General features: G+C 36.7%; 1 protein-coding gene, 2 non-coding genes and 1 pseudogene across 3 annotated transcripts in view; 1 reads left to right on the top strand and 3 right to left on the bottom strand.

Annotated features, from left to right (window-relative positions):
* The window catches only part of minar1 (membrane integral NOTCH2 associated receptor 1), a 61,853-nt gene extending 53,647 nt beyond the window's left edge, over positions 1-8,206 (top strand). The window contains exon 6 of the mRNA XM_030125556.1: positions 8,131-8,206. The gene's annotated coding sequence lies outside the window, so the exon portion shown is untranslated. The remainder of the gene's footprint in view (positions 1-8,130) is intronic.
* An 8,033-nt stretch (positions 8,207-16,239) lies between these two features.
* On the bottom strand, positions 16,240-16,312 carry trnaf-gaa (transfer RNA phenylalanine (anticodon GAA)). Its single transcript has one exon. It is a non-coding gene; the product is annotated as a tRNA-Phe (tRNA).
* Positions 16,313-17,109: 797 nt separating this feature from the next.
* Positions 17,110-17,182, bottom strand: trnaf-gaa (transfer RNA phenylalanine (anticodon GAA)). Its single transcript has one exon. It is a non-coding gene; the product is annotated as a tRNA-Phe (tRNA).
* Positions 17,183-18,424: 1,242 nt separating this feature from the next.
* LOC115417253 (LRP chaperone MESD-like) lies at positions 18,425-21,820 on the bottom strand (annotated as a pseudogene).
* Between the last annotated feature and the right edge of the window lie 2,439 nt (positions 21,821-24,259).

Raw genomic sequence — 24,259 nt, 5'->3', positions numbered from 1 at the left:
AGAAGTCGATCACAAACCAAATGAAGCCGGTTAATGGAATGTGTCTGTCAAGGTCACATGGTCACCGGTGTCAAAAAGCACAATATTAGTTGGAGTCCAGGGTGGGAGGGGCTTAGACAAGGACTCAAAGAGGTGGAAACTGTGGAAAAAGTGGAGGATTCAATGGAGTCTGAGGGTTCATTATCGTCCTGAAATGAACAGATGGTGAACATGTTTGTGTTCAACTGTTCCTCCCTTGGTTTTCAGCCTCAAACTATCAAAACTCCATTAGTTCACACATGCTCAGTTCATGGGGGTGAGTTTTAACCACTTGTGTCTTTATTCTGCTTACGTATGTTTTATGTTTTACCAACGGAGGCAAAAGTCATGACATGGTTCCCTCCAGAACAAGCACAGATACGTAATTAATGAGGTAAAAGTAGAAGAACTAACTAGACAAAAAAAAAAGTAGTAGAAGTGACTGTTTCCTGAGGTCGACCCTGGTTCTTAAAGTACGAACATTAATGTTAATCCGATGTGTAAATCAGTTTTCAATGAACTCAAACATTCAGTGTCTGGTTCATCCACATCATTTTAGTCATATGTCATTTTTCTTGACTTTTCTATAATTCCTTTCTACTTGATTTCGGTCATTTTCCATCTCAATGTCGGCAGGGTCGTCATAGCAACGTGGTCGGAAACTCCTGTGATGTAATTTATATGCAAACACAACAGTAGAAGACACGGTAGTTGTCCTGATGGGGCAGAGGTGGTCTAGAAGGTGGAGAACCAATTGTTGACTGATGTGCCCTTGAGAGCAAGGCACTTAACCCCCCCCCCACATTGCCCTCCACCCCCCGGTGGCTGACGTGGCTCCCAGTCTGCAGTGTGTGTGTTTCAGCCAATGATGGGTTAAATACAGAGGGTCAGTTTCAGTGTCTGTCTCAATAATCACCTCAATGACTCGTCCGATGACGTCACTCCCTGGCCAATCAGTGGCCTGCAGTCTGATGACATCACATTTTCCACTCTACTGCGGTTCCACAGTAACTTCTTCCCAACCACAGTGAGACTAGTTGCTTTTCCATTGGACATCTGCACAAAACTTTACCGATATTTACTAAATGTCGAAAAAACAGAAGTGCGTAATGTTGGTTTTTCCATTAAATCACAAATGCGATGATTTCTTTATTTATTATTGCAATATGACACGAGAAGTCATTCCATAAACATGGTGAGGAACATAAATACCATGTTAAGATATATTCATTATTACATATATTACCCCTCTATCTCGTACTAAATTAAAAAATGATCGGGTTTCCTGGTGTGCCCACACATACCATGTTTCTTTTAAAACTCTTCTTCTTGTTGTAACGTCCGTCAACAGCCTTTTTTTTTTTTATTCACGTGACTCTATTTGGAGAAAAAGGTCTTTCCATTGTAGTTTTTCATGATATACCATTTATGCTATGCACGAAAAAAATCACCTCTTGCCAGCACAAAAACTTTTAATTGAAAAATTAGAGCTTTGGCAAAATTGATGTTTTTTCCATTAGGCAGATTTTTATGTGCAAGTTACATTTGCGCGATTTGAGGGTCAATGGAAAAGCATCTAGTAATGTAAAAAAAATAACACTTTTTCTTCTTACATTATTTTCATCTTCTATGTTTCATCTTCTGTATTCTTTTACAAAACTTCATCATCATCTTATTTTATAGATTCTTTCTTTTATGGATCATCTTTTCTACAGGTTTCATTCATTTAAGTGTTGATGCACAATGATGCGAAATAAAAACAGTATTTAAGAATGGATAATTCACCTCAGATGCAGCTAAAATAATGAAGTTGCCATAAAACTAATAACCAAATGCAGATGTCAAAAACTCCTTATACAGTTGCAGAAAAAAATATTAGACCACCCCTTGTTGTCTTCAGTTTCTTGTTCATTTTAATGCCTGGTCCAACTAAAGGTACATTTGTTTAACAACAAAAATAGCTCATCAACAGCTTCCATCAATATCTATTTCATTGTACTGACAAAAACAGTGCTTTTAGACATTCCATGTTTTCTTTTCTGTCTGTTTTAGTCACACAATACACACAGGAGTTAGGACTGGATTGCATAACCATTGTTTTTGAAATTTTTTGATGGTCTAATAATTTTTTCCATGACTGTATTTTGATATATTTATATTAATGACACTAATATCTGAGTGTTTTGTCATCTAAACTCCATCTTTGGTTTTTCCTCTGGTTTATCTCATCATTAACAGATAGAACAGATCAAATCCACCGTTCTCTATGCTGTTCTGTTCATAGATGGTGGCGGTTTAACCCTGTGCTGCTGGTTTTACTCATTATACGACAGATGTTTCTAATTATCCTTTCTTCATGTATGTAAATACAATGGAAATATATTAAAGGAAAAATTCTGTGTAATCATTTCGTTCTGAGCTGTGGTTTTGTCTTTGGGTTCATGAAAGATGTAAATTATAAAAAGCGGAAACTGATCCATTTCAGTAAACAGACGCCACCCGGCTCATGTCTACGTCTGCTGATTGACGATGAAAATGGAAAACATGGAAATGGTCCTGATCTGGAACTGAAAACACACTTCTAAATCCAACTACATCTCATTAAGATAAAACTAGTTATTTAACCTCCTGAGACCCAGGAAATGTCAGCAAAGTACAAGCTTTTTTGTTTTGTATTAAATAAGTGCTTATATTGGAAACATCATGATGCAACAGTTTTTTCAGATGTTTTTTTTTTTTTTTTTTTTTTTTAATTTTTATGGAATGTCCTTTGTGGTAGACAGTTTCCTTTTCTTTTTTTTGTGTAAAGTTGTGAAACTCTTTTCCACAAATGTGGACAGAAAACCCATAGCTGGATCTTAGGAGGTTAATTTGCCCAAAACACTGGAATAATTCATGGTGTTGTATAATTTTCCACCAAAAGTCTCCATAAATCTCCAATCTAACCCTTCTCCACTTGTCAAAATGAAGCAGGAGTGGGAGGCGGAGCTGGAAGTGCAGTTTCAAAATGATTGGTGGGATAAAGCTAAATTACAAGTCAATCACTCCTCATTCTGTGCCTGTCACAACCTAATACAATTTAAGGTGCTACATAGGATGCACTTATGCAAAGCTAAATTGGCAAAAATATTTTCCTGGTACTAATGAAGCCTTTAATAGATGTGCCTCTGTCCCATCCCACCTGACCTACACCTTTTGGTCCTGCTCAAGGTTGTCTGGTTTCTGGAAGAATATTTTTAGATTCTGTCTACAGTTCTAGACGCTGATATAACACCATGTTTGGAGTCCCCCTGAATGATCCTAAATTCACCACAGAAGCTAAATGTGTTAGCATTTACTTCTTTGATTGGCCGTAGATGTATCCTCTGTCTTTGGAAGTCGCCTAAACCTCCAGCAGAACACGTCTGGATAACGGACGGAATGTCTTTAATGAAACTGGAAAAGGTCCAATTTTCTCTCAGAGGATCAAGTGAGAAATTTTACATTACATGGAAGCCTTTCCTCTCTTACTCTGATAAAACATCTATAGAAAACATAACAGAATAGAACAGTTATAACAGTCTGAATCTAGTGAATGTGGACCAATGTGAGTGGGGGGTGGGACAAGATCCCGGATACAAGTGGTTGAATTGAGTTTCCTCCGCAGGGTGGCTGGGCGCACCCTTAGGGATAGGGTGAGGAGCTCAGTCATCAGGCTCAGAGTAGAGCCGCTGCTCCTCCACATCCAGAGGGTCCAGCTGAGGTGGCTCGAGCATCTGTTTCGGATGCCTCCTGAACGCCTCCCTGGGGAGGTGTTCTGGGCATGTCCCGCCAGGAGGAGGCCTCGGGGAAGACCTAGGACACGCTGGAGAGACTATGTCTCTGGGCTGGCCTGGGAACGCCTCGGGGTCCCCCCGGAAGAGCTGGAGGAGGTGTCTGGGGAGAGGGAAGTCTGGGCATCCCTGCTTAGACTGTTTCCCCAGTGACCCGGCCCCAGATAAGAAGCAGACAATGGATGGATGGATGGCAAACAAAATAGTTGAAAGTTTATTTCTGTAATCTCAAAATTTTGTTACGAACATTTACAGCAGTTTTTTTTATAATAAATACAAAAAAAATTCAAGTCTGTTTTTTTTTTTTTTTCTACCATATTACATTGTTTTAAACATTTATTACGTATAATAATGATAACTTTCAATTTCTGCCCATTAAGTCATTTGCAAAAAAGACATTTTCTGACACTTTTATTGTAAAAAAACAAAAAGCCTGTTAAAATGGAAGTCCTTATACGGTTAAAATGAAATAATGAACTGTATTTCTGGATTCCACCATAAAATGAACACATAAAACCCAGGTTGTACTGCAGATTTAATTCTGCCAGTTGAAGATGTTACTACAGTATCGAGACTTTATCATGTATTGATGAACGTCCACCTGAGCCTGAATCCACATCCAGGACCTCCTAGATCCGCCATAGTCATGTGACTGTCTGCCGGTTGTGTTTATGCCACAGAAGGTCAGGGATTGGCCTGATTGGAGCAGGTCATGAGTCTGAGAAGTAGTTCAGCGCTGAAGAACATCTGGTTTTCTTTCCTTTGCGTTTGTGTTGATGAGGAGAAGCAGAGCATTGTGGACCCCAGAGACCTGTTCCACATGTTCCTGTAACTGAACCCAGATCAGCCCAGTTCGACTTGGATCCACTTCTGTACAATTTCAGGATTTTTTTTTTTTTTTAACTCTGGGGAAATCAGTGATGTTAAAGACACATCTCCAAAAAGTATCTCATCTGTACTTATCTGATGTGATTCAGTCCGTCAGTGCAGGTGGTAAAAGCACAGATTCGACTGCACTGCAGTTCAACGAATGCGACTTATGTTTGTATGGAACTGAACCACGACACTGTATTAGCCTAAGGATCAGATGATTTAACTATTTTAACGTGTTTGTTTTGATGATGCCTATGTCATCATTATTTGTTTTTTTTTAATTTATAGTGAACAAGTGATGTCATTTTTTTTTTTCATTTTCTTCATTCATTCCAACCTAAATGATTGGAAAGGAGCAGCATGAAGAAAACTTATAATACCTGCCCCTTTCTTCAAACATCTGCTTACATCAGATACGCTGCCGTTACTATTACAGTAAACAGTTTACATGATAGTCAATGCAAATACAACAAATACAAAATCCATAAGTAAAATTATTTCATTTCATGCTTTTATAAAGCTTCTCTATTCTTTCCTTATACAACCTTTGAACTGAAAAATATTTGTTCAGCTCTTCTCTTCCATTGCCAAAGAATTCCACATCCTGACACCCACAACACAAATACACATTTGCTTCACATTAGTCCGAACCCTTTGCTGTTTCTCACTCTAAACACAATCAACAATGTCCTTAATTCAGCTAACTCTTTAAACTTAATCCTGATTTAATAAACAACTCATTTGTATGTTCCCTGAAATTAACTTTATACATGATTCTTATTGCTCTTTTCTGTAATAAAAACAATGGCTTTGTGTTACTCATATATGTGTTGCCCCATACTTCAACACAATAACTCAAATATGACAGAATAAGTGAACACTGTAAAATTCTCATTGCTTTATAATCCAACACATATTTTGCTTTACTCAGTACAGAAATATTTTTAGACACCTGTTTTTTTTACATAAACAATATGTGGCTTCCATGTTAATTTATCAACATTTATTACGATGTACTAATGTTGGCTGTTTTAGGTCTTGTTTCTGTTACCTGTCTCGGGACTGCAGATGAAAAGTAAGTAGTTATTTTTACTCATTCTGGCATATTTACATGGGTGTATTTTTATACAGCAGTGTTCATAAATGTGCATGGTCCGTGTTAAATAAACCAATAAAATAAAATAAATAAACATTTCATGTGCAGAAGCTGAGAGGTTATTCAACTGAAAATGCCAGTGGAATTTACCAAGAAAGGAAAGAAAGTAAAAGACTGAACTGGATCACAGGATCTAGAACCCGCAGTTCCCCACGAGTCAACGCGCTACGTTGTTGTTTCGATTATTTTCATATTATTGTCTGTCATGTTTGTTTGTTTATTTATTTTGAATATTGAAATAGAATCAAACGACAAAAGAATTATATAAAAAGAAAGTAAACCGTTCGAAAAGGAGCGGGATGAAGTTTAACTTACAATCTCCCACCCCCTACCTCCATCCTTCACCTACCATAAATTCCTCTGTCAGATTCATAAGCAACTCAAAAACCCTCACATATCAGACTACATTCTGACCATGCACAAAACACAAAATTGCGAACATATCAAGGACAGACTGTCAGTTTTGCAGCAGCATTTCACAGTAAAATAAACTCTGTCCTTTTCATAACAGTAATGGTGCACATATCAAAACAAAAATAAACTCTGTCCATTTCATAACAATAATACACATATTAAAAGACAAAAACTCTGTCCTTTTCATAACAATAATACACATATTAAAAGACAAAAATAAACTCTGTTCTTTTCATAACAATAATTCACATATTAAAAGACAAAAATAAACTGTCCATTTCATAACAATAATACACATATTAAAAGACAAAAATAAACTCTGTCCTTTTCATAACAATATTACACATATTAAAAGACAAAAATAAACTCTGTCCTTTTCATAACAATAATACACATATTAAAAGACAAAAATAAACTCTTTCCTTTTCATAACAATAATACACATATTAAAACAAAAGTAAACTATCCCTTCTATAACAATAATTCACAAAAATAAACTGTCCATTTCTTAGCAGTAATACAGTAAACTCTGTCCATTTCATAACAAAAATACACATATTAAAAACCAAAATAAACTCTGTTATTTCGTCGTCATGTCTGAATATTCACTGATGGATTTGTTTTCTGTTCACGTTCAACTCATTTATGTTGAACTGACGTGAAGATAAACATTAAAGTGGAGTTGCTCTGAGGTGTTTTACATCTGTGTTTTCTCTGCTCATCAGCTCGTTGTCAAATCGGTGTATTTTTAATCTGGGCTCTTCATCGTTCCTCCTCCTCCTCCTCTTCAGTGGAATCCATGCTGTGTAATGTCTATGTTTCTATTCCGGGTCCTTGAACGCCCCATCAGTCAGCACCGCTCTATCTTTATTCATGTGCTGCCGTCGCTTTGGCCTCCGGCTGAGCTGCCTCCCACCGCCGTCATGTGTCGGAATCAAAAGGTCATGACCTTTCCGAATCATTAAGACTTCCTGTGAGTCTGTTTTATGGCTCATCACGCCGTGGTGTCGTATACACATCAAGATGCAGCGAATTAAAACACACTGTATTTGTGGTTACGTCCAGTCTTTCATTAGAGACGTTTTTCTTCCAGAGTTAAATGTCAGCCTGGACTCATTAAAGATGGGGTAGGAGATGTTTTCCTGGAGCATTTTTTACTATATTGCTTAAAATCCCCTTCACACCCTGATTACAACCAATTAATTAAATGCTCTAACACAAAAATAAAAAACATTTAGTCACCTGTGGAACGGAGAGGACTGAAAAAACACCATCCAATCATTTTAACCGGCCCATCAAAATGATTTAACGGTGATATGTCAATCAAACTCAACTGCCATTTGTCCCTCCCCCTCTCCCGCCCAGAAAGTGTATAATCTGCACAGTGCTGTAGTAACGTAAAAAAATGTTCATAGTTTGTTTTTACTTTTTTTTCCTCTTTTTTTTTTTCTTTCATTGGTGCAGATGCTTTGGCCTCTGCTCTGTTATTTTTTTAAAGCTTTTAACTAATTCAAAATGTATGGAAAAGGTAATATATACTATTAATCATATTGAGTTTGATTTCCTTCTAAGTTTTTATTTCCTTTGAACATCTCCTTCCTGTTCGGTCTGTGGTCGAACACCTCCACAAACATCACATGAACCGTCACTAAATAATTCACAGCTCTGGATGTTCAGCGTATGGTCAGAGCAGCCTGTGTTGTTGTTGTTGTTGTTGTTATTTTTCCCAGCATGCCTCTGTCCTATTTTCCATTACAGTCCTGTTCTGCTGCTAATTGTGACAAATGGACTGGGTTTGTCTCTGGGCTTTTCATTAAGGCTTGAACTCAGGCTGAAGGTGTGAACGTTCTGGTGCAGGAACATAAATCTGACTGAACGGTGATGACTCTGGTCCCTGAACAGAGGAAATACAGGCCAACACACTGTGATGTACTACGGCCATGCCAGAGTCACATGTTCTCATGTTCTACTGGTCGTATGAAGGTCCGGCTGATGGCCTTTACAGTAAAGCTCTATCTGAAACACCAAGGCAAATGTAAAATACTGAACAAATCTGAAAATAAAAGTCTTGGTGGCAAGTAAGAAAGCAATTACGAGGAGATGGTTTAGCCTGATTCTGCCTACCTTAGAGGACTGGACCTACCAATTAAGAATCCAAAAAGACAAATTTACCAAATTTGGAACAACTGGATTTTATTCACAGCCCCACGAGAGCAGACTTTATTTGATCTCACTGGCAAATTTTTTTTCTTTGTAACATTCTTATTTAATTTCTGACTGGTTATTGATGATCATCAGAGGAGGCAGATGACACCCCCCCCCCATTCTGTATACAGTTCTGTATATGTTGTTTAATCTTTAATTAAGTTGTATCAGAGAGTTGTTTTTTTTTTTGTTTTTTTTAAGTGAGTATATGAACCCCATCTGGCCATGTTTATTCTGGGCAAACCAGATCATCCTTTTGAGGAAAGTATATACCCACAGTGATAACTTGAGTGAAATTGCAATTAAATTTAAGATATTGAAGGGGAATGATCATTACAAGGACGAACGAACTTTATTCCACAATTTGAGTTTTTTTTTATTTTTTGGACTTGTTTGCCTTATGGGTTGGTGAAGTACTTCTCCTGGACTCAAAAAAACAAACAAAAAAAAACCTGGAAGGACATTTATGTATGTATGTATGTATATATGTATGTATGTATGTATGTATGTATGTATGTATGTATGTATGTATGTATGTATGTATGTGTTTATTTTCTTTACCAGTGTTGATATGCTGGTGAATTTACATGATCATTCCAAATAAAGCTACAATAAAAAACAAAACAAAACAAAACAAGAATGGGCATATCAAACACTAGGTACCTCAACAGGTGTTGAAGCATTGATGGACATAGATGTCTGAGAAATAAAGACAAAGTAGCATACTTACAGAAATTCAGAATTTTCTTCTTTCAGTCAAGCAGCAATAAATCTGAAAGAAAATAAAATGTGAAGTACATGCGTTTCCATAAACTGGTCTGGAGTAAAATGTTGGTGGGATGGTGGAGATACGACTAATGGAAGGATGAGTTTGTGTTTTAATTCAATCTTGAATTGGATGTAAGAGTAAGACCACCCTGTTACGTAACAGAGACCAGATTTATTCAAATACACACTGTAAAAATCTAAATGTTACCAAGTGTATTTTTCTCATTTCTAGTCCAAATATCTCATCACACTTAAAATAAGACAGAATCACCTAAAGAGGAACTTTTCAGTGAGATATAAGAACTGATTTTTAGACAATAGATCTGGAAAATCTGATTTCAAGAAATCTTACCAAGATAATTTTCACTTGTTCCATTGGCTGATTTTTTTTTTTTTTTTTTTTTTTTTTTTTTTTTTTTCTTAATTCAAGATTTTTTCCCCCCTTAATTCAAGATATATAAATAAATAAATAGATAGATAGATAGATAGATAGATATACACACACACAGGGTGGGGAAGCAAAATTTACAATATTTTGAGGCAGGGATTGAAAGACAGTGTATGACCAATTAGTTTATTGAAAGTCATGAGAATTTATTTGCCACAAGAAAATTGACATAATAGAAAATGTTTTTATTCTATGTGTCCTCCTCCTTCTTTCTCAATAACTGCCTTCACACGCTTCCTGAAACTTGCGCAAGTGTTCCTCAAATATTCGGGTGACAACTTCTCCCATTCTTCTTTAATAGTATCTTCCAGACTTTCTCGTAATAGTTTTGCTCATAGTCATTCTCTTCTTTCCATTATAAACAGTCTTTATGGACACTCCAACTATTTTGAAATCTCCTTTGGTGTGACGAGTGAATTCAGCAAATCACACACTCTTTGACGTCTGCTTTCCTGATTACTCATATGGGCAAAAGTTTCTGTAAAAGGTATGGATAATAGTGTTAGGTATGATTATGACATCAATATATGTTTGGTTTCAAAACAATTGACGTAGTGCCTGCTGAGAAAAAACAACTAAATGTTCATTGTAAATTTTGCTTCCCCACCCTGTACATACTGTATATATACACACACACACACACACACACACACATATATATATATATATATATATATATATATATATATATATATATAAATTAAAAATTAAAATTGTTTATTTTTCTGAAGACCTATCGGGTTGTTCATGCTTTTCATATTTTTAAGGAAACTTTGTAACTCTGTAACTAAATAATTTTACCCCAGTTTAGATCACATTGGGCTGAACTAAAACCAGTTTCACAGCCCTGGTCTACAGCTTCAGGGTCACATGGTTCACCTGCATATTTATTATATAATAAGGATGTGAATCTGTTTCAGTGGGACTGACTGGTTTAATGTCACTGTAAAAGGAAATGAATTAGCGCCGCCGTCCCCATAAACACATATAAACTGGTGTATGATACGATGTTTCCGGATGCTTCTACACACTCGGGTTGGAAATATCAGCCTCATAAATCATGCTGCTGTTTCATTGGGGTGGACAGGCCTGATGTCAACACACAGAATAAAACACACACATCCGGATCTTCAATCTATTGAAAAACAAAACATTAAATTGAAGGAAAACTCATCTTTATTCAACATGACATTTTCATTTAGAGCTCATTGTCTTTTCTTCCAACATCTGATGTTACCCTCCATCACCTATAATCAATCACTGTCACATGTCATGTGATCAATGAGGTCCCGCCCCTTCTGGTGGACCAATTAACTGATTAAAGACAAAGGTTTATGTCACATGATGTTTGTTCATTTAAATGGATGAAGTAGATGAGTAGACGTAGAGATATGTTGTGTATTTATTTCCAGTGACAGGCAGAGGGGTTTATGTGACCACTAGAGGGAGTAGTGAGTCACTCTAAGTCACTGTTTTCTCCACTGGACTCAGCTCTAAATGTAAATAATGGAGTTGATACTGAAGTGTCAGAGTTTCTTCTACTCAGATGAGTTTGATTCTGAGGTTTATGAACACTGTAAAAAAGGCCTGTTGAAAAATAAGAAAAACTCATTTCATTAAAATGTCTTTTTTTTTTTTTTTTTTTTTTTTTTTAACTTAAATCATTATTGAGTTTTATGGACAATTATAACAATAAGAAAAAAAAAACAATAAAAAGAATAGACAAACAAGAGAACAAATGAGTACCAAAGAAAACAATGTGCTCTGATAGAAACAGTCTACTGATTTTGTGTAAATATAATCCATTTATTCCACTTTTTATCCAGTTGTGGTTCTTGCCATCTCTAGCCTGTGTGATCATTTTTCCATTAGAAATATTTCTTCAGTTGTGGATCAGGTTAAAATGTCTTATTTTATGTAAAATTATCTGCCAGTGCAGTAAGAAAATAGCACTTATCAAGTTTTCTTGAAATAAGAAAATATTATCTAAGGATTATAGAATGCTGAAATTCTTATTTTAAGCAGAATATACTTGTTTCAAGTCTTCATAGTAAGATTGATTTGATTTATTTATTTATTTTGAACATGCAAAGAAACAAAACAAAACAAAATAAAGCAAAATAAAACATTTAAATGGACAGAATCTATCTTCAAGCACATACAAGTCTGAATTTTGCATGGTCGAAAAGGAGTAGGAAGAAGTATAAACTTATTTAATCCTACCCCTCAGTGCTTTTACACCTTTATCACAAACTTGATACAAGAATCAAGCAATACAATTTTCCTAATTTTAGCATTGAACCACAACACATACATAATGCAGTAACTGAATTACACACAACAATATGATCATGGCAGTACAGTCATACAAACAGACTCAACAATTCAACCATTTTCTTCAATAATTACAGCAGATTTATCAATACAACATCACCCATAAACAAACAGGCCTCATTGTCATTATTAAATACTGGACCTCTCAAGAATCATTTCTTTATATCTATTTTTTAAACTGAATTATGTTTGATATTTGTTTTATCTCTACACACAATTTGTTCCATAATTTTAAGATTTGTTTTATCTATTGTATATATTTATATATACCCTATATTAACCCTAACCCCCATTCTCAAACAACTCCACTGGCTCCCTGTACCATACCGCATCCAATGCAAGGTCCTCCTCCTCACCTACAAGTCCCTCCATAACCTGGCCCCTCCCTGTCTCACCGATCTCCTTCAGCAGCCCTGCCCCACCCACCGCCTCAGATCAGCCAATACCAACCTCCTCACTCCCACCACGAAGACAAAGCATCGAACCTTGGGGGATTGAGCCTTCATTGCAACTGCCCCCACCCTGTGGAACTCACTCCCACAAAACATCAGGAACTCAGACTCAATACAAAACTTCAAATCACTACTGAAAACTCACCTGTTCAAACTTACATTTCTTGAGCCCCTTGGTTCTCTTCGTTCTTTTTGTTTTGTTTGTGAAGTGTCTTTGAGTATCCAAGTGTCATGTATTATTATTATTATTATTATTATTATTATTGAATGAATGAATGAATGAATGAATGTTTTTATTATTGTGTCTTGCATAAAGAACATGCCCAGCCCTTACATGGGCTTATAAGACACCAAAAATACAAACCAAAAATCAAACACCAGACAATAGGCACAATAGATATGAACAAAACAAAGTACTGACCTATTTAAACAAATACATCTGCTGCTTTTTCCAGGTTTTATAAACAAATAATGCTAATTTATATACATTAGAACTAAACAACCATTTCATCTTGTCATCATCAGTGCTCCAGAACATATCAGGATTTCAGATACACATATCAAACAAAGGGGCTCTCAGTTCATCATATAGAGGACAATACAAAAGAAAATGTGATTCATTTTCCACTTCCCCCAAATCACACAGTCCACAAAATCTGTTTTCTTCTGGGGTTTGGGTGAATCTCCCAGTTTCTAAGGCCAAGGGAAGGATTCCTGTTCGCAACTGAGCAATTATGGACCTTTGGTTCCTGGTCAAATTTGCGCTGACATAAAATTCTGTTTTAGATGTATTTTTTAGTTGAATGTATGTCTGCAGCTTCGGTTTAGTCAGGATCCCATTCATCCATTTTTCTTCAAAAGCAGACATTAAGTTAGCTCTGATCTTATTAATGCTACATGAAAGGTTGTTGTGAAATATATACTGAAGTTGTGCTTCTGCAAAGACAGCTCTGACCTCTGCCACCCAAGGGGACCTTGTCTTACTCCAGCCAAATACTTTTGGTAATTCGATTATCTGGCATATTAATAATTCGATTCCATAATCTAACCATTTCACATTTTCTTTGAATTGCACCAGGAACCCAACCCATGTCACCCTGCGCTGCCAAAACTGGGACAAACTTATGAACCCCAAGAAAGCAGCAGATGGCTCTGTTTTCAACAGCGTCTAAAGTTGGACATTGTTGGCCCCCCATACACCTGCAGCATAGTTTAGAACAGGACATACACACGCATCATACAACTGTGAATATGTTCCAAAACCAAGGTCTTGACAGACTTTCAGCTTGTTTATGACAGAACCCAGAGCTCTGCTGGCTGAAGCAGCTAACATTTTTAATTCCACACTCCAGATTCATGAATTCATCAAATGTGAATCCCAAGTACTTATATTGAGAGGTGTATTCTATATTGAAAATACCAAGTGACATAGCCCTTGTGCTTCGTGGGAAATGTTTTTTCCAATTATTATTATTATTATATTATTATTATTATTATTATTATTATTATTATTATTATTATTATTATTATTATTATTATAACTTCAGAAATCAGATAATGATGGGAGTATTGGTGTGGATGTAAACAGACTCAGTGTGAACCACATAAATACTAATATCAGACTGATTGGAGTGAGTCCGTCCATGAAGTGACTTGTTGAAGGAGTTCAGAGGCAGACCCTGGTTGGTCACAGGAGGCAGATGGTGGAGGTGGAGGTGTGGACTCATCATTCACAGCTCAGTGGGTTCATCAGCAGGAGCTTCAGCATAGAACCAGCTAGAAAATAATTAACAGCCCACAGGTCGTCCTTCGCAGTGTGTGTTCAGTTCACTGTAGAAGCTCAGAGGTCAACCTGTCGGACCCTGGACCTGGACCACAAACACACCAAAAACATGAAACCACACTAAACATCCGTCTCATCCTGTCATGTGTTTTTATCAACTGGTGTCTTGATGTAATTTCTTTATTTTAGTTCAGGTTTTAAATTTGGCTCAAACTATCACTAAAAGGTGAAAGTGAAAGTAGGACGTTTTTGCCGCCATGACCTCGGTTGTTGTTGGTTCTTTGTCATGAGTCTCCGGGGGTTTGTTGACATTTGTCGTTCAGTTGGATGAACTAATTTCTTGCCAAAGGTCAAGGTTGTCGTGATGTGAAAAACTCATTCTGTCCAACATTGATCCCGTTTACATCCACTAATACTCTGATCATTATTAGATTTGCGGAGTTATCAGATAGTTAGTGATCATTAGTCTGTGCTTCATTAATCTGACAATGGGATCCCTCAGGGGACTGTCTTAGGCCCCATCATTCATATGTTTACAGTAATGAATTTTCAGACCTGGACCTGGATACTGGTACAGGTCTTTGATGATCTGGACCTGAATACTGGACCTGGATACTGGTCCAGGTGTCTGATGACATGGTGAGATGTGAATCATCGGGTTCACAGGAGGATGGATGTGGGCGAGAAGGTGTTAATGAAGTCAGAGTGTCCTACAGAGACCAGACAACACTCTTCATCCTCCTCCTCCTCTTCATCCTCCTCTTTGTTCTTCTTCTCAATCCAGTTAATATTGAGTTTGTGATGAACTAAAGGATTTTACTTAGTTTCATTTACTTTACTCTTCTTCTTTTACTCTTTCATATTTTTGCGACATAATATTTGCAAATTAATCTCAATCCACCATTTTTTTTGCTTATCCTTTTAATTTTGTTATATTTTGTTATATTTTAACTGATATTTGTTGTTTTGTCGTTTCTATGTTAGTTGTGACTGAGAACGTCATCTTTTACATCATCAAGTGGAATCATTTCTGGATTAATTTTTTAAATTTCATATAATTTACATTTAGTATTTCATTTGTAATTTTCCATATTTTTTCTCATTAAAAGTAAAACCCTGATTTTTCACTCATACCAAATGGTCCAGTCATTCTCATATTGTACAGTTGTAGTATTTATATTACATTTATACATTTATTATTTATGTGTGTGATCTACATTAACACAAAATATGGAAGTTGCAGATGTTTGAGTATTTTAGATGAACTTGATGAAAACAATGAAAATGAAGAGGTGTTTATTAACGGCAAAAAATTCATTACTTTAAAAAGAAGAAAAGAAGCTACTGAAACCGAATACACAAAAGAAACTGTTCTGAGTCTGAGCAGTAATTGTTATACATCCATGACAGCCATTAGTGGAAAGGATTAAACATCCTGAAACACCCCAAAGAGCTGTAAATAAATGTTTACAACACCTTTTCAACAAATTGGAAGTCCTGTCCAATATTAGCCTTTTTATGTTTCAGCCTTTAACGACCATTAGAAGAATACATTTCAACAACCTCAGACACCTCAGGAAGCACTTATGAAGGCAGAAATTAACTGGAGTGGTTATCAGGCAATTTGACAACCTGTCAAAACTGACCTTACAATTTGTCCACTGGAGGGCAATAATGACCTTTAGAGGGAAAATTTGAAAGACATGAAAACATGTCAGGAAATACTTATGAAGAATCAAGAAGTCATGAAGAATGGTTTTCAGACAATATGCAAACCTGTCCAAAATGACCATTTTTGGAGTACACAGTATAGCCTTACTATTTGTCCACTGGAGGGTGCTGACGACCTTTGGAAGAAAAGTTTGAAACATCAGAAACTCTTATGAAGGCTCTAGAAGACATATTCAATGGCTTTCAGTCATTTTGACAACACGCCAAAATTCTCCATTTATACATCGGGTAGAACTTTCACTTGTTGCCGAAATCCAGGATTGAACCAGGGACCTTTAGATCTTCAGTCTAACACTCTCCCAACTGAACTATTTCAGCTTAAAGATATATGTCATGACTTTTAGAGCATTCAGAGGCTCTATAAGTCATGAAGAATTGTTTTCAGGCATTCTGACAACCTGTCCAAAATGACCATTCTTGAAGCACATAGTATATATAGCCTTAGTATTCATCCACTGGAAGGTGCTGACGACCTTTGTAAGAAAGGTTTGAAACATGTCAGGAAACAGTTATGAAGGCTCTAGAAGTCATATACAGTGTGTGTATGTGTCAAAATTCTCCGTTCATGGAGATCATTGGATGGGACTTTGTCTTCTGTTGCCAAAACCCAATCTCAAACCAGGGACCTTTTTGATCTTCAGTCTAATGCGCTCCCAACTGAGCTATTTCAGCTTGAAAGAAGTACATTTCATGACTTTTAGAGCATCCAGAAGCTCTGTAAGTCATGAAGAATGGTTTCAGGTATTTTGACAACCAGTTCAAAATGACCGTTGTTGAAGCACATAGTATAGTCTTACTATTCATCCACTGGAGGGCGCTGATGACCTCTGGAAGAAATGTTTGAAACACATTGAAACATGTCAGGAAACACTTATAAAGGACTACCGGTCATATAAAATGGTTTTCAGGCACTTTGATAACCTGTCCAAAATGACCATTTTTGAAGCACATAGTACTTACATAGCCTTACTACTCATCCACCGGAGGGTGCTGATGACCTTTGGAAGAAAGGTTTGAAACATGTCAGGAAGGCTCTAGAAGTCATATACAGTGGTTTTAACTACGTACCAAATTCTCCATTTACGGAGCACATTGAATGGGACTTTGTCTTCTGTTGCCAAAACCCAGGATTGAACCAGGGTCCTTTAGATCTTCAGTCTAACAGTCTCCCAACTGAGCTATTTAGGCTTGAAAAATATTATATTTCATGACTTTTAGAGCATTCAGAGGCTTTATAAGTCATGAAGAATTGTTTTCAGGCATTTTGCCAACCTGTCCAAAATGACCGTTGTTGAAGCACATAGTATAGCCTTACAATTCATCCTCAGAAGGGCTCTGATGACCATTGGAACAAAGGTTTGAAACACACTGAAACATATCAGGAACACTTACTAAAGGACTACAGGTCATATAAAATGGTTTTCAGTCAATTTGATAACCTGTCCACAAGGTAGGCAGATATCAAGATTTCTCCAGTTTTTATAAGCTCTCAAAGTCATGAAGAATGGTCTTCAGGCAAGATTCACTTACATCTGATGTTTGTTGAGCTCAGTGCAACCATCTGCATGTTTCATGAACATTATGGGATGAAATCATGTTTTGGAGGAGAAAAAAATTGCCAGTATTTTCAGATGTGTCAGGTGGTCTAATAATTGTGGCCACCACTGTACATTTTTGTAAATATTATAATTCTAATAGTCAAATATCATGTTAAGATGCAGTTTTCAGTTAAATAACATTAAACTTGATGACTGACTGCACCCACACTCCCCTCAAACCTAAAACATAAGCCCTGAGCTGCTGGAACATTTCCTGAATCACTCACTTCATGTTGCTAATAATTAATATCATGATTGTTTGGTTTAATCTCCACCCACTTCGCTTTTATTCTTGTTATAGCTGTTATAATTATTTAAATATCCACAACTGTGGACAGAAACAATAAAATCCTTTCTGAATTGTATAAAAATGTTATTTTTCTATTCAGTGGAAAATTAAACACATGAGTGCATTTGATTTCACTGATGTTGGTACCTAGAAAACTTCCATCGGTTCAACCATTCTTCTCATAAGTACCTCTCAAACAAAATGAGCATGTGTTTTATTCATTCAGTGAAAACCTGATTAAAGGGCCAATCTGTAAAATTCAGAATGAAAAATTTGCTCCAGCAATAATCAACAGAGGCGGCAACATTTAAAGTTACCTGTTGAGTCACTGTTCAAACCTACACAACAAATCACAGTACAGTGTTACTACGCCTCTTGTGGTCCAAAATGGTTTTACAGGACATGATAGGCTTGGGCTAGCAGATTAGCATGCTAACCTTAAATATCTCTGAAGGAAAAGATAATAGCCTCTGTGATGTAACATGAAAAAAGTGTTATTTTTGACACTTCCATGCTAATTTTAGACCACTTTTGGACATTTTCAACCTGAAATATTACAAATTGCTCCTTTAAAACACTGACTTTACAACTCGTTAAAGGATGTGATCATGACTTTTGACCAAGAACTGAAAAACAGGTGGAGACAAACCCGAGAGTCTCTCAGCATTTACATGAATACTTTAGGTTTTGTAAGTTCAGTCAGAACATCGCCTCCTCGTGTCTTTTGCGACCTCCTTGGAGTTTATTTCTCGTAGCAGTAAAACTGACACCATCAGACAGTGGAGAACCCGACTCCTCATCTCCTGCTGTGACTCCATCAAAGCTCCTGCTTCAGGTTGCTGGCAGTGTTGCCCTCCAAGTCTGGTTTCTTGTTCTCCGTCTTCTTCTTGCTCTTCTTCTAGTGTTGACCTCATTCTGCTGCTTGTATTTAGCGTCATCCTTCTTGGCTGCTTTCCCAGGGAACACCTGTCCCTCCACGGTCACGTCCACACAGCGTTCCTGAGCCACCAGGAAGTCTTGACCTCCCAGGCCATGCTGCCGTCCCGGAGCATGAAGATCACCCTGTTGGAGCCCACCACGAACCTGCAGGAGAGGACAGGAAGGGATGGTATTATTCTGTTCATGTCTGAAATTTTATGATCCAAGTATAAACCCACTGAACCTTTAAAACAGGTCAGAGTGTGAAGCTACAGAGTTAGTTTGTGTCAGTTTGCTCCTTTTGGAGGTGGATCAATGCCTAACAGAGGATGGGTAACCAGAATACAACAAAGGAAAAACTCTTGGTCATGGACCTACAGTTCTCACAACAAAAACACTGGAAACACAGGTACTATTGCAGGTAGAATAGAATAGAATAGAACATTTAAAGTGCAAAAAAAAAATGTAAAAATATCACACAATTATACTGAATATATGCAAAAAATTATTTCTTTATTCAGAGGATATTCAGTGTTTAAGGTGTACATAGACAGTGTACCTATTAAAGAAAAAAGACATCAGACATGTATAACAACAGTAGTATCCAAAAATGTCTTTAAATCACCCTTTGCACTTAAGGCTGAAACAATTTGACAGTAGTTTTCAAAGCATCTGCTTAAGAGGCACCGTCTCTAATCTTGGATTGAAGGTCATTAAAGACTAGACATTCTATGATATGATGAACAAACAAAATATTCATTCAGCTATTCCACAAAACACATATACTGTGTATGAGATATCTGAAAACAGTAGCAATAAAAGTAAGTATACGAGGCCTAAGTTTCACTTCATTTTTCTGAAGAAGTACAACTGGAGTTCAGAATCTTTGTTGGACCCATGGATTCCACCGTTGGCTGTAAGATTTCAAAAGGAAAAGATAGGACCTACCCTGCAAACACCTGGTTTAAGATCTCTATTTGAACTGTGATCTCATAAAAAGGGTAGCATTCTGAGGAAGGAAACTGGCTTTTACAGTGCAGAAAGGCTCGGATATACCAGCATTTCACAGAAGAACACTAGAGAAAACTTATAGATCAAGAACTCAATGTAGTTTGAGGGGAAAAAATAGTGAAAAAGCCCTCAACTACATCTCATGTTAAGTATTCTTAGGTGTCTTATGTGACGTGCATTATGTAAATGTGGTCATGTGATAATAAAGGTGACACTCTGAGGCCAAAGTTCAGGACTCCGGTCACATAACACATAAACAACGTGAAAAGAGTTGGAACTTTCTGAAGCATCGTTATCTTAAACTACAGCTTCAAACTTGTATGATGCAGAATCATTTGTATATTAACTTTTAGCTCAAAGTATGTGACAGAACCTGGCTCCTGTCTTTAACATAGTTCCTACTCTCCAGCACTGTATGAATGTAAAGACCAAGTACCTCTGAATATCAAAGTTGGCATTGAAGAGGCTGCCCTGCCACAGGCCTGTGATCTCCTCTGTCTCCTTCTCGGTGGGATCTCCGGACACTGTTGCAAACACCATCAGGGTCCTGCCCTTCTTGGACATCTTCAGCAGCTCTTCAGGTTTGGATGGATCCACCTTGGAGAAATCGATGGGTGGAGGAGATCGTCTGTGCTCTGGGAGGTCGCCCTCCTCGATGTCATCATCTTTTCTGTGAAGATAAAAGGAGTTACTCTGAATACTTTTTCAAATTTTTAGAACTACAAAACTGCTGTGAAATGTGTGTGACTAGCAAAATGTGTTGAATTAGTTTTAAACAGTGAGCAGTGATGAAAGACATACACATCTACATTACTTAAGGAAAAGTTTCTATTCCACAATGTGAAAATACTCTATTACAAGTCAAAGTTCCGCATTCAAAAAACGTATTAAAGTATGTAAGTATTACCAGCAAAATGTACTTAAAGCGTGAAAAGTCAAAGTGGTCACTGCAGTAAAATGGTCTGTCAGTGTTTAATTTACAGCTGCTTTTGAATCTACATTGCATTTTACTTTTGTAAATGTTTAATATTCATCTTATTTGGACAATCTAACAAAATATTGGTAGTTTAATCTATGGCACTGTATTATAATCTGTGCAATTCTGTGTTTCATCATATCTTTGTGCCTTTACAGTACTGCAACAAATATCTCTAAAAAGTCATATTTTCAACTTTCTGAGATTGTATTTTTCAGTGAATCAAGACTGGCTCTTAAGGAGTGTTTTTATCTTAAGAGGGAGGAGATTTGAAACTCATCTCATAAAGAAACATGTTGTCCAGTCCTTCAGTTTATCACAGACATTCCCAAACATTTAGAGATAACATGTATTTCACTGGACTTGAAAAAAAGCTTAATACGAAAAGAAAGAAGAAATGAAAAGTGCTTGAGTAAGTCTGCTCTTTATTTATTAGCACTGCAACAAAAGTACTGACATCTCACTACTTACAGTATGTTTAATAAATGTGTAATATAAAAATAAATGTTTGATAGTGTGTTTGACTTTTTTTTTCTTTTAAAAAGATGAACAGCACATTTAAGTGACATAAAGGATGCAGCAAAGGAGAATAGGATACAAACTACAGTATGTGGTTTCCTGTAGACTACTGATAGCAAGTCAGTTAGCTAGATGTAGAACACTCTAATACTAAATCAACTATTTAACGTCTTAAATGTATTAGACTACACTTTAAATACGACGCTGGTGACTGTTTATAAGGCTTGAATTTTACAGTAAACAGAATAATTCCAGGACTTCTATCTTTATGCTATAGTCTAATAGCCTAGCCGCTAGCTGCAGGCTGTTTCGGAGTGAATGAAAACTAACTCCTTATCTTACCTCCCACTGCTCCAGAAGCCGCGCCACTATCCGCGTCATTGTAGTCTCGTATGTCTTTCTTTTTCTTGGGTTTTTCTTTACTTTCAGCCGCTAGAACACAAAAGCAAATTAGTGCAGAGCAGGAGCACTACACATCTCCACCTGAAGTCAGACGCCATGTTTACAGATGGTATCTTCTGATTGGCTGCGCGATCCGCCGGTCACAAGACAGCAAGGGGGCGTGTCCCAAACGATGTAAAATGTGAATGTACGAACAGGAGACGTGAGCGTTTCAAAATAAAAGCGTCGTAACAAATAAAATAAAATAAAATAAAAAACACTGACAATTTTTTTTTTTTTGACAATGACCACTTTTAGGCTTCATACTTTAAGTGAATTTTGCTGGAAATACTGTGAAAATACAGTGGAGTATTTTCACTTTTTGGTATTAGTATTTTTACTGCAATGAAGGATCTGAATACTTCTTCTACAACTGGAAATCTGGAAAGAATTTTGTTGCTTAACAGTTCACACAAACTTGTTTTAATGTTGGTCTTTCACCGTCTCCTTTCCAGGGCTTCACAAATTGCTATTTTCTTTTCATTTTATGAGGTGATAGTTTCCCCTTTTTGCCCAAAACTTTTTAGATTTTATTTTCTGTCCTCTAAGTTTTACTCCATATCATCTCTATGCTAACCACCTTCCCCTGACGCTAGTGAAATCAGACAATAATAAAAACAAGTGCTTGTACAGATGGGTGAAAAATGAATTGTTGAGTCACCTTGTGCCTCCAGAATACCAGTTTAACACAACATATTCACATTTTTATTGGTATTTTGATGATGGAGCGCTGGGAAAGCACCGTTTGACACATCGGATCAAACTTTCCCATAGGTGTTTTCTGGATTTGGAGATGTGGTCAGTGTGAAGGTCATAGCATATGATTCACATAATTTTCATGTGGTTTACTTCACCCTTGCGTCCTGAGGATGGGGACATTGTCATCCTGGAAGAGACCACTCCCATCAGGTTCTTCCGTTCATTTGTCATCTGTACATTTGGTTTATAGATGAGAGAACCACAGTGGAAAAACACATATCAAATAGGTACAAATGAGCTCCATTTTCACTTTGTGGCCACATTTGTGAAAGTATAATATGATGAAGCAGTACTTTCTCACAGTCAGAATGCAGCTCCGTTATTCAGGCTCTGTTAGAATAATTGAGTGTGTGAGACAGCAGAGTTCACAGGGTCGTTGGAGATCAAAGATCAGCCTGGCTGACACAAACTGTAGAGCTGTTTCCTCTCAGGACGACTCCACCCAATGGCACTGTGCCCTGTGCAGCTGCGAGGCCCACTGACAGTCTGAGCGTGCTCACAGTCACAGTCAGTAGCTTCATCACAACCTCATATTAGGAAGAAAACATTTTACAGTCACATATCTGAGCTTCAGTGGTACAGTGTCATCCTGTTGTTGAAGAAACTGGAGTTTTTCTAGTGGTTTATTAGGATTCTGCCTTTTAAGTTTGGAACATATTGCAGTAGTCTTTTACACTGTGTTGAACAGGACAAAGGAGTAAACATTCAGTCAAATCGATGCCCAAACAAATAGAATTTACCTTTTTTTTTTTTTTTTTTTTTACAGTATAAACCTGTATGACCATCAAATATTAGTTTCTATTTAATAAAAGGCATTTTTCCCTGACAGATAGATACACCTTAGCTTTAGCTCATACATTTGTAAAGTGCTTTTATTGGTTTATAAAACCCTTAATGGTCTCAGCCTTATTTATTTATCTGATTTGCTTTTAACATATGAGTCCTCTCAGACCCTCAGGTAATAATAATTTAACTGTTCCTAGAGTCTACATTAAAACTCATAGTGAGGCCTCATTCAGCTTTTATGCCCCCCCCCCCCCCCCCCAAACAGTGAAACAGTCTACCTGAGGACCTGTGTGTTCACATTTTTGAAAAGTAAACTTGAAATAAATTCTTTAGTTTAGCTTTAAGTCAGTCTCTTGTTAACATTGTTTTACTCTGTTCTTTTTATTTAATTTTTATTTGCAACAGTGAGACAAAGTGTGTGTGTGTGTGGGGGGGTTGGTGTAAAGCACTTTGTGCTACATGTAATATGTATGAAAACTGCTATACAAATAAAGTTTGATTGATTGATTGATAAATTACTCTGACAACACTTTAAAATAACTTATGTTTATGGTTTCACACAGTCAGTAAAATAGTAATTAGCATTAGCTGATCTCTGACACCTCATTAACTCTATATTTCACTCATATAATACTCTGACATTCAATATATCAACTTTAGTGTGTTATTGCAGGACATAACAAGACTTTATTACTTTTGTGATTTTAAAAAAAAATTTATTGTCATGTGGAAAATCAAGATCAATGGAGTTACCGTATTTACTTCATTGACCCTAAGTGGCAACAACAACACAACAACACAAAAATCCAAAACGTGTATATATGTAAATAAAATACAAGAAAAAGTCATGTAATGTGGAAGGAACATGTTTTGTAGAACATTCCAACAACATTTTCTAACATTAGACCCCCATGCATACTGGTCCAACCCCTGTCCACATCCACATGATCCCTTTGAACATCATTCCT

Source organism: Sphaeramia orbicularis, chromosome 3 (assembly GCF_902148855.1).
Source record: "Sphaeramia orbicularis chromosome 3, fSphaOr1.1, whole genome shotgun sequence".
Taxonomy (NCBI): Eukaryota; Metazoa; Chordata; class Actinopteri; order Kurtiformes; family Apogonidae; genus Sphaeramia; species Sphaeramia orbicularis.
The sequence above is the reverse complement of the archived record's forward strand: the minus strand, read 5'-3'. Positions and strand labels throughout refer to the sequence as shown.